Source organism: Larus michahellis, chromosome Z, assembly GCF_964199755.1.
Source record: "Larus michahellis chromosome Z, bLarMic1.1, whole genome shotgun sequence".
Lineage (NCBI taxonomy): Eukaryota > Metazoa > Chordata > Aves > Charadriiformes > Laridae > Larus > Larus michahellis.
This window is the reverse complement of record NC_133930.1, coordinates 20,526,648-20,534,967: the sequence shown is the minus strand read 5'-3', so window position 1 is coordinate 20,534,967 and position 8,320 is coordinate 20,526,648.

Here is an 8,320-nt window from a genome sequence, read left to right as displayed (position 1 = left end):
ACTGATCTAATGAATAGAATAATCTCTCCCTTCCCCAGCCCAGCCTCCCCCAAAAAAGACACAAACTTATACCACTTTTAGGTCTGTTTGCTAGATGCTTAGATTTTGTCATGTATACTAAACACCGCTGGAAGCCTAGATTTTGTCATATATACTAAACACCAGGGGTTATAATCACAGTTCAAAGATCTCCTGAGTTTTGTGGCAAGATCCCCCAAAAGAACTACTATCAAGGTTGACAGAGTCTGCTCTGCTGCTGCAGTTCCTTACCTTTATTACCAATCAGCCTTTGAAAGAAAAAAAAAAAATAATACATCACATATGACCAAAATAAGATTCCCTTTTCATAAGTATTTTCAAGAAAGACTAAAATGGGCTTTCTGAGTAGCAGAAGGTTTCTTCCATCCTTAAGCCAGGCTGAAACACCCAAGCAAAGCTTTAGCATTTTAAAAAGGTTAAATGCAAAAGTTTAAAGAGGGAGATTTACCACTTTCTGAGTTGATCCTCTCTCTCTATTTTTCCCTTCATGGACAAAAACAGGCAGCAGATGTTCTACTATCTGTTGTGTGGTCCTGTTATCTGAAACTTTGCAAAAAAAAAAGGAAAAGGCAACCCAAGGAAATTAATGGTATGAAAGACTGTGAATAGGGTCAAAAGCAAATGAAATATTTTCTCAGACTTATCTTCCTGGATGTTATGCTGTTTTCCATATCCCTCTGAACAAATTTCAGAGGCTGTCTTTTATTTGTTCAGAATTGGACATTTAAAAATATGGTTCCTTCCTAATGGACACTCACCCAACATAAGTGATACTCACACTCTTACATAGTGACATCTTTGTATGTTGCTATTAGAAACTCCTGGTATTTGTAAATAAGTGGAAAATAACTCTAAATTTGAAATTGCGGAAATACAAACTTTAATCTATGAAGATGATGCAACAGCTTCAAATCAGCATTGTCTTGTTTTGATTTGCACTTCTGCCAGAGATCCTGCATTAGGCTTTGGCTGAGTTTTTTTTTATTTTTCTGTGCCTTAGTTTTTACATCTGCAGAATATAAATGTTTGTGTATCTTTTGTGAACTTTTTGAAGATGATGATACTTTCTGTAAACTTGCTAATTATTATAAATTGGCTCAAACGAAACAGGCAAAACACCCTCAAAATCCAAGTACAGGGTTTCCTGTTTAGGAAACATTCCTTCTCAATCCTTCCAAAACAATTATATCCTATTACACTATACTGACTTTGCCAGAATGGCTAATAGCATTTTTTTACTAAGTAAAAACAAGTTTCCTGTAAATATTTTTCAAATTATCATGGCTATTGTGTATTCATTTGAAATATTTTGAGAGATACCAAAAAGCACAATGGCTTTTTCCTTCATACAGATGTGACACATCTACCAATGCTATAAAATGAAAATTAGCGAGATGTAATACTATACTTAGGGGTAATTGTTTCTCGTCATGCTCTTAATTATTTAGAGTTTAATCACACACCTACCCTTTCATTAAAAACTCCTACACTCCTCCTTGCCCAACAGTAAGGCATACAGAGGAGGTACTCGGTCATCTGTTTGTCTATGCATAGCTGGCTAACAGTTGTTTTCAGTTATATTGCAAGTGAAGTCACATTTCAGTTTGAAGACAACAAGAAAGCTGCTTTCTCTAAGCAAGAAACACTTCCTGGGGAAAGCTGGGCCCTGGTGGGAGCATGCGGATCATCCCCTTCTCACCGGGATTATCCCACCCCTTCAGTGGTAAAACCAGGAGGGCTGTAGGAGGTCCCTGCTGTCAAGCCTTCCTGACCTCTGTAAAATGCCCGAAGGAGCTGTGGTGGGCAGGAGCTTGGTGGGGGTGAGTCCCTGCTATGGAACAGGCAGGGAGAGGCCACCTGGGAAGTGCAAGGTAGCATTGCAGGTGCTTGGAAAAGATGGGGAAGGGTCTGGAGTCTAGAAAGAGGGAGAAACTCAATACAGGCTACGCAGACAACATGTGAAAGAGGCTGGTGGGCCAACTGACCAAAATACTGTCTAGCTAGAAACCCCTTGGCACTTTAAACTGATTGACAAGTAAACCCAAACAAAATCAGTGATTCCAGTTAAGGATGATCTGGATGGAAGTAAGTGCTCATTGAAAAGCTGCTTCTCCTGATAAAAAGGAACTGAGGGAGTGATTTGGCCAGGAGAGTCAGGCTGCCTAAGTTCCTGCTACAATAACTAACCTTGTGTTTACAACTATTTATGATTATATACAAATGAAATTGTTTAATTTCACAAAAGAAACCATAAAAGAATCCCCTAAGTTAAAATATTTTTCATGCTCACTGTTGAGAGATATTAGAGATATTAGTTGTTTAGCTTAAATAAGTGAATTTGAATAATTTGAATGAAATTACTTGAATAATTTGAATAAATTACTTAGGGTTGTAATATGGTGTGATTTATGCTGTTTGCCTAGCTTTACTTAGCATTAGTAGCTAGATTTGCTGAAGCCTTTAGGCTGCAATAGAGTTAATTTTCTTAGTAATTTTCCTAGCAGCTGGTACAGTGCTGCGTTTAGTCTTCTAGTATGAGAAAAACATTGGTAACACACTGATGTTTTGGCAGCGTTTTTCCCTAAGTTTGGGACTTTTCAGTTTCCTATGTTCTGCCAATGATCACTGGCACACAAGAAGCGTAAACTAGAAGATAAAGATGCTCCAACCGCCATCAGAGACTGCAAATCGATAAGATAAGAGCAGTCAACGGCCTGCCTACCAAGAAAGAATTCAATAAGGTGTTAGAAGACCCCAGAACAAAATCACCATTGGACTAAAAGACATGTAAAGAGCGTGTGAGGGGCGGGTGTAGAGATTGCAAGGGTGTAATTCCCCAGGGATTTCTTTGTTCACGGTCCCTCTCTGGAGGCACCCAGCTGGCTGACCCTGCTGCTGTACCTTGCAATTAAGTTATTTATTTTTACAAAATCTGATGCCTGAGACTCTGCTGCAGAGAACCTGGGGTTGAGCCTGAAGAAGGAGGGAAAGTGCCCAAAAGCGTGTGTGTGTGTCAGAGAGAAGTGGGAAGGGTTCACCCATCTGCTGATGGGGAAGGGACCCTGGACCCAGCAGTGAAAGCCTGGGGTGGTCTGTGTGTGACTCCTTCTATGGTGTGTGAACGCTCAGGCAGCGGCTTCTCCTTTAACACTCACATTTGCACCATCTTTTATGTAATTACCAGTGCTGTCATTACAGGCATGTGCTGTATCTGTAAAGTCTGGGTAAAACACCTCCTTGCTGTAAAACTGCTGGCTGTTGATAAGCTTCACCAAAAATAAGCTGGTTTGCCTATTACTAAAATTTAATTATTATTATTACTATGAAAAGTAAATCACGTAAGACTTTTTATCCATGTTCTCTAGGGAGAAATTAGATTTTTCTCTTATAAAAACAGCCGAATATGAAAAGCTTGGGAAGGAGGTAAAGGGAACTATTCCCTTTGAAAATTTGGCATGAGAGGTAAGCGAGCAACACTATTTAAAAAGGTCAGACTTCCTTACATTATATGTCAGTCCAGCTAGTACTGCAGAAAGCTGTGTTACTTGCACTCACAAGAATTAAAGCACTGGGAGACAACAAAACTAGGGGATTTAAAAGCTTTCTTTGCCTATCTATTCTCTATCGGAGTTCTTTCCTTCCTCCCATCTCAAAGCTCAAGGAATGTAGATTTGCAGGAGATGGTGACTTGTAATTTTACAATTTTATCTTTATAATGTTATCTTTTCCAGTAAGTTAAATAGCGCTGGCACGTGGTCATCCATAAAATCAAACTACTAGGATGGTCCCTGCATGCTTTGTCCCCTGCTCCCACCAGCCTGCATCCTCAGTACCCTTCAGGAGTTACTGTGCTCAACTGCAACAGGCAGTCTCTGAAGGAAGCAGAGGTTTTGCTCGCAGAGATGTGGACAGTTCTGTGCTTTTTTAGCAGTTGAAGTGTCTAGGAACAATTCCTGAACATATTTAATTTACTAGTAGAGATACAGCCTGTGGGTCTAAGACCAGCTCCATTTTCTGAACAAGCAGGCCTTATTTTTTGCCATTACACCTAGAGAAAAAGGCTATTTGAAGCCATTACTCTAGGGCTTTGGGCCACAGGTTTGCTGGAAGACCGTGGACTGAAGTGTGAAAGTATCACAACATTCACTCCACCCAGATGCAGACCAAGACTTCAGACATAGTTATGGTATTCTCTGGTCACCATGTATCTGTTGGATGTACCCATGATAGCATACACCCAAGAGTGCAGCAAGTAACAGACTTAATACTTAACTTTATCATTCTTTAATGGTAAGGGAGAAAAAAAATGCTACAGATCAAGAGATTTTCTTCTAGAGCTTCTGCACTCTATCTCACAACTCCTCATCTATAACTGTTCAGCTATGTTGCATTATTGGTTTTGGGGTTCTTTTAAGGATTCTTCTCTCCTAATTCATTTTAGTTCTTTCAATTTTTTTGACTGTTTCAATTAATTGAAACAAAAAAATAAATTCAAATTCTTCTTTTTTCCTTTTTTTCAATCTGGATTAATTTAGATGACAAAACATAGTCAAAATATGGACATAAAATATATCTTCCTCCATTACTTCAGAAAGAACAGTTTAGGCAGATTTTTGCCCCATCTTCTTGATTCAAATTCAAGAGAAAAGACACCTTGAAATACAGACTTCCACACAGCCTTTTATGTCCAGCAGCTATGGAAAACTGCATTATGCATGGATGTAATGATTTGATTCACTGTATATATGCATACACATATTTTGTTCAGCTGTCTCTAATTCTGAGTCCCTGTAAAATGGAAAGAGCAATCTCACATTGCCTTTCTGCTCAGGGCGGCGAGGCAGAGAGCAGAAGCACACCCGTGAAAGCACTGGGCTCCAGTGGAAGCTCCATACCAACACCATACCAGACTCCACAAAAGCACAAGGTAGTTGGATTTCCAAGCTACATTTTAAAAGCATACCACGCTCTCACCCCTGTTTCTGGAGAAAAATGCTAATTGAGAAAGAGGTGGTGCAATCACATCCTTGTTCCTTTCCATACCCTTCAAACAGCTTACCCTGGTAACTTCACCATCCTCACTCTTTGTCTTGATCTGTACTTAGTGAAAACCACTGGGAGCTAAAACATGTTGTAACAGCAGAGAACATAATTGCACTATAGATATTGCTATCAAAATCCAGCCCCCACTCAGATACAGGATTATAGCAGCCCTTTTCAAATCTTCAGGATCCAGATTTTCACCATCTTTTTTTTTTTGTAGGTACTGGGATCTGCAAATATTTGTAAGCTTTTCTGTATAGCTGCAATTTCCAAGTGCAAAAATGAATCTCAAGGAAAGACAGGAGAAGAAAATGCTTGGGTTTTTTTCACTGTTATGCTTTAGAACCCATTAGGTTTTACTTTCCCCCCGCCCCCTGTCTTGCAGCCCTCCAACCACAACTCTGAGCACTAGTTTTTCCAATTCTTACTGCAACTTATACAACAGCTCTGGAACACACCTCATGACCTGCTATGGTAGAGCTATGAGTTCATACTATTTTATCGAAGTGGTCTGAATTATAATAAAAGCCCCTCCATTCTAAATCTGATAATAGATTTTAAGTGGCAAATTAATGACAGAAGATTTTTCTGTAAAATTACACACAATTGAAAAACTTAATCATGTTAGTTAAAAGACTGTTGAGTAAACTCCTTCAGAAGTTAGGAAATAGCTACTTGCATCCAAATTGGGGAGCATTCCTATTAAGAATATGTATATAGTAGCAATTCTATACTTCTCTGAAGTGTATACAACTTCCTTAATCTGTGTATACAGCTTTGGAAAAAGGCAAAGACTGATCAGGGACTTCCTTAATCTGTATATACAGCTTTGGAAAAAGGCAAAGACTGATCAGGGATCATTGGAGGACATACTGCTGGAGCAGCTTGTGACTGTGACAACTTTCCTATAAAATGTGTTTCTGCAGTGTCCTGGGATTTTTATGTTGTCAACGTCTTACCTCAGGTAAACCAAGAGCAGGTATGTCTACATCTTAGGCTGCTGTGTAGTTTGAAGGTACATAAACAGTTATATACTGGAATTAGACTAGGCTCAGCAGTGCAGCACATGACATAAGTCAATTTACTCTGTTTCTCAGAGCAACAGGTCCAAGCAGAACAAATAAAACAGCATAGAGCTCTGCTAATTTAGTACATAAACTAGCTTGGGATCTCTACACTGTCTGCAACTTAGAAAGTATCCAAAGAAGCCGTTCACTTCATGATACACCTCAAGCCTCCTGAATTCCCCGTGTGGGACACAGTCTGGGACACTCTTTGTCTTGGTTTGAGGTACAACAGAACCAATTTTCTTTTCAGTAATTTTACTTTTCAGTTAAGCCTCTTCTAACTCTCTGAAATTAATGGCATGTTATTCAGACAGTGTCTGCTCCCAGCGTGATAAGGCCTGATGTTTATAGTTGGTGCCAAGGAATGGTATCTACAGAGGCTCTTGCTTATACTTGTTGCTGTAAGAGCCAAGGTCAGATAACTTTGTTATTTGCCCCATTAGAGGGTCGGAAGTGGAAAACCGTAGAGGGGTTGCATCTGTGGGGAGGAGCGGACAGGACAGGTGACCCAAAACTGTCCAACAGGGTATTCCATGCCATCTGCCCCAAGCTCAGTATAAAAGCTGAGGGATCAAAGGATCAGCCTCTTTCTTCAATGGCCGACATCTGAGGAGGACTCACTCTGTTCATCTGCCTTTGGTCCCAGTCCATATGTTCCTGAATCCAGATCTGGAGTTCAGTTCCCATCCATCTCTAAGTCCAGTCTGGGACTTTTCCGATACCTGACATGATCTCATCCTCAGAGCTCAATGCAGGTTGTATATATTTCATTATTTTCTTATTAATAGTATTATATTTTCTTTTTATTATTTCATTATTAGTATTTTATTAAAGTAGTTTAGTTTCTTTTCAACTTGTAAGTCTCTGTCTTATTTTCTCTCTGTCATTCTCTGAAAGGAGACAGGTTGGGGAGAGCATCTGTTGTTTCCGTGGCCAGTCCAGCCCGAACCTCAACACTACTGCACCTGAGTGCTGCTGTGACACACACCACCCCCCAGCAGAGCAATAGCCAATAGAGCAAGTACGGCAGACACTGTTTTGGCCAGAAGCATAAACATGTGACTCCATGTCCTGGCTTAAGTCTTCTAACACTTGGAAAAATTGCACTCTTAGAAGACTTTAGTGTCTGAATTTGTGAAAATACTTACTTTGTAGCCAGCTATGGTATATGGGTTTCCAGGTCTCGGTGCTTTCAAGCCTTGCCAGGTACAGGGATGAGGAGGAGCAAGACCCGGGCACTTGACCTAAGCTGGCCAACAGGACTATTTCACCCCATGAACGTCACATTCAATATAAAGTAGGAAGTTTGCTGGGAAGTCCTCTGTCTCCCTTGATGGCAGCGGTCCAGAGAGCTCCTTGCCCTGGTGCCGGACCCCTGAGCCCTTCCCTTCCTCCCAAAGCTGCAGCGCCTGCCGTGTCCCACATTTGCAGTCCGCTGCAGGAGTGCACAGCTTCTACTGATAGAATGGGCTGGGTATGATCCTTGTGCATTTTATATTGGTGTCGGGATCAATACTGGTTCTTTAGGGTTATTAATGTTAATTATCTAGTCTAATTCTATTAAACCTGTTTATATTTCAACCCTCAGGTTTCCTTGTTTTTCCCAGTTCCCCTTCTGGGGTGGGGAGGCATCAGAGTGATAGCATAATTGTCTCAATGACAATAAATTGTGTGGGTTTCTCAAACCATAACACTCCAAAATTAAAAGCATGTGTCTTTATAGCCCGGGATGAAGAAATCAAGCTGAAAATGTTCCAATTCCTGCTTCATGTGTACTAGGACAAGAAAATACCACTAAAAAATGGAACAGATACTACTTGCATGTGAAACACCTCAACTTTTAGACAGAAAAACGCAGTGCAAATGCCACTTTCTCCTAAGTCACAGCAGGCAGCCAGCAACGGGGAGGTCTGAAAGCTTTGACATTTCCTTGCCTGCTCGGGACAGCTGGGTGCTGGTGTGGCTGCCGGCCTTGCTCCTCCACACCGCCACCGACCGAAGCCCAGGTGGCACGGACGGGTACCGCCCGCTCCCGGGACAGGGCGGCAAAGCCCCGGGGCAGCCAGCGACGGGCCGGGCCGACCCCGGCGGGGGGTGTCGGCCTCACGCGGTCTCCAGCCGACCTGGGGGCCCCTGCGGCAGCACGGCGAGTGCCCCGCCGCGGGGCGGGC